Genomic DNA, 3815 nt, shown 5'->3' with positions numbered 1-3815 from the left:
TTAAAAATCCAATCCACTGCTGATGGCCACCTAGGTTGATTCCATGTCTTTGCTATTGTGAATAGTGCTGTGATGAACATGCAAGTGTATGTGCTTTTTGGTAGAAAGATTTGTTTTCTTTTGGGTATATATCCAGTAATGGAATTGCTGTGTCAAATGGTCGTTCTGTTTTAAATTTTTTTGAAAAATCTCCAGATTACCTTCCAAAGTGGCTGAACTAATTTACATTCCTACCAATGCCATTAAAAATGGCATTCTGCTCTCAGTTATGAGTCTAGGAAAATGTCTACAGCTTTTCCTGGTATCTTTCCCTTACAGTGTCTCCTAGACTCTCCCCAAGTTAGCTCCAGGGACTGGGGGAAACAAAGTGTTCTCACATGGCCTGGGTTGCTCAGATCCCCAGTGGAAAGGTGAGTCACGGAGGGAGGCTCTCTGCCTCTCTTACATACTGGGGATTCACTCATTTTTATCAGCCTGATACTGTCATGGAGGCTCTTTGCCAGTGTTCTCCTCTCCGGGATCTGGGGTGTCCTTCATAATTCTGGTGGATTCTTGTTTTTCTTCTTGAATTAAAGCTCACAAAGTTGATCTTTATGTACTATCTTGCTATTTTCAAGTAGCCTAGGTGTACTAAAAGCCTCTAATCTACCATCTTGGAAAAAACAAACAAACTGTCAACTCTTGAGACTCTTGATTATTGATTATTATGACCTAATTTTTAAACCAGGTTAACTTTTGTCTGCCACTTAGTATGAATCAAGGTTAACATTTCAACAATTGTTTATTGCACAAAGATATAGTCATGGAGATACACACCAGGATAAGCATTTAAAGAATAAGAATTATCTCAATTGTTTGAACTAGGTCGTAAAAGTACTATGAAATAGTTAATTATCAAATGCATTTTTTAGTTAGGTTTCAACATTTTTCTAGTACTGTGCTAAAGTTCTGAAGAAGATACAAAAGTCACATAAGGCCTTGTCATTATGTAACTTACAGTTTACTTTTGGGTACAAAATTGTTATGTGTGCATACGTGTGTGCATGTGTATATATAACACAAATGGCCCATGTTAAATGAGGTGTGCTAATTTCAAATGTAAGCACCTCAGAGAAGGAAGACAGCACTGGAAGTTTAAATGATCATGAAAATTTTAGACTTTGGATGGATGACAGAGGAGAGAAAGGGAATTCTAGACTATGAAAACAATATGAAAGGAAGGAGCTCTATGGCCTGATTGTCAACTCACTAGGAGGCATGCTCACCTAGATGGCTCAGATTAAAAAATCAAGCCAAATTGAACTTATCATCTTTTTTCTGAAACTCTCTTCTTCTATGTCCCATAATTCAGCAGGACCCTAGTATTTACCTAATTTGTTAGCCTGCCCAGCTAGGAGTCATCCTAAACTCTCCCATTCCTACTTCTTCTATTCTGTCATTCTTTCTATGTTCTGGGGCTGCCTTTTGAGAGCTCCCAGGATGCTCATTACCTCAAGGACTGGAATAAGCTCAAGATTGTTATTGACCCCACCTCCTACTACTGATTTAAATTCTTCTCTCTCATTATCTCCCTTTGAGAGGCTTTGCTCTTGAATTTCTCATCTTGGGCTAATGTTGTCAAATTAGTTAACTGATTTAGATTGACTACCCAACTCTAATCAGGCACTTCCTTGAGTTAAAACTTTTGGTTTAATTTCCTAGTTTCCTCACAAGACAGTCGATCTCTGTCCAGCCAGAATAGCTAGGATCAGAATCTGGTTAGTCTTGGTTTCTTAATCCCCTCTTGTTTATTCCTACACTGTCTGCCTTAGTTTAGTGGTTCATAATCTTTTGCCTGGTGTGGTAGATTGAGCTAATATGTTCAACAAGTGTTCATTCTCTCTTTCCTCACCCTATGGGTAGAGTATCCTACTGCGTCCTGTAGACACTGAGCTTGGCCATGAGACTCTGGCTGGTGGCAGGTGCATAGAAGAGATGCTGTGCTAGCTCTGAGTAGAGGCTTTAGGAGATATTGCATGTTTCTGCCCACCCCACTACCTCCCTGCACTCCTGCCATCCACCAATAGAAGAACAGAAAAGACATTGCTCCTTCATCATGAATTTTGAAAGGGAAAACCCATGGAGCACACATGAGTCTGCCTATGTAGTCTAGAGCCAAGCCAAGCCTGGTCCAACCCAGCCAAGCTGAAACCGACCATGACTGACCCACAGACCTGTAAGTAAGAAACAAATGTTTGCTGTTATAAGCCACTAAGATTTTGAATTGTTTAATAAAACCTGACATATATTCCTGAATTTTTATAAAACCTCCTACCTAATCTTCCCAGTCTTACCTTCCTCCCATCTACCCTTCACATTAGATTAAACAAAAATTCTTCAATAGCTCTAATAGCTCCAATGTCCCACAGGATAAAAATCCAAAATGGAATAAGAGACCCCTACTTGCCTAGCCTCACCTCTATTTCTGTCTTGCATTTTCAGCTCTAGTTATACTTACCTACCGAATGTTCCTATAATTGACAATGCTTTCTCTCAGTGTCCTCCTTTACAAATGCAGTCAACTGTTTCAAATACCTTTGCCCAGACCCCCTCCCTCTCCCACCTGATGGATGGGCTGATGAAGGGCTGTTGAAGCCCTTTGCCCCGCAAAACTTGCAAGATTTAAGTGTTGCCACTTCTGGAGGGCCTTCCCTCACTCCTCTAAACTCTCAAAACTATTTGCCTAATTCCAAGACAGCAGACTTTGTTTTGAAATAGATTATTTTTATACCTCCTTTTCAGCTTGATTGTGAACAATTTGCTAATAGGAAGTTTGTCTTTTCATCTTTTTATTTTCAGGACTTAACATTTGTTTCATGCATATTTTAGATACTCAATAAATGATGCTATGGATATTTAGCTGATTTTGAAATTTAATCTGCTTAATGTTCCTCTACCTGGTTGAACCACTTTCACTTAAGATACACATACCATGAATTTGGGCTACCTTCTCTCTCACCAAGGTGTTACTTCTGGAACTATACTTGAAACATTAAGTGGACACAACCATGTAACCAATGCCCTGATCAACAAATAAAGCATTCCCAGCATCCTTCTTTTCTTACCAATCGCTACAAACACTTCCCAGAGAATAAGTCTTTTTCTGACTTCTGTCATCATAGATCGTTTTGCCTATTTTAGAACAGTATGTAAATGGAAATAGAGGGTATGCCCACTTTTATGCCTGGCTTTTTTCTTGCTCAACATTGTAATTTGTGAGATTTATTCAAATTATTGTGTATAGCAGTAGATCATTTTTATTGCTATATAGTACTCCCTAGTATAAATATATCACATTTTTTCCATTACACTGTTAATAGTTATTTAGGTTGTTGCCAGTTTTGGGCTCTTATGAATAAAGGTGTCACAAACACATTTTTGTACATGTCTTTTGGTGCACATATGTGAATTTCTGCTGAGTAAAAACCTAGGAGTTGAATTTCTGGTTCATAGGGCATTTTATGTCTTCACCTATGGTAGCTACTTCTAGACTCTTCTCCAAAGTGACTGTACCAAGAGTTCTTCTTCTTTTATATACTCACCAGCTCCTTGTCTTGTCAGTCTTTTTACTTGCAATCATTTGGGTGACATGTTGTGTCATTAATTTGCATTTCCCTGATGACTAGTGACATTGAGCACTTAAAAATAGTTTTTTAAGGAAAAAAAAGTTTTTTTCCTTTTTTTTTTTTAACCATTTGGATATCTTCTTTTGTGAAATTGCATTTTTCTTTTGGGTTATCTTTTTCTTATTTGTTTGCATGAATTCTCTGAAACCA

The sequence above is a fragment of the Gorilla gorilla genome, chromosome 3, assembly GCF_029281585.2.
Source record: "Gorilla gorilla gorilla isolate KB3781 chromosome 3, NHGRI_mGorGor1-v2.1_pri, whole genome shotgun sequence".
Lineage (NCBI taxonomy): Eukaryota > Metazoa > Chordata > Mammalia > Primates > Hominidae > Gorilla > Gorilla gorilla.
The sequence above is the reverse complement of the archived record's forward strand: the minus strand, read 5'-3'. Positions refer to the sequence as shown.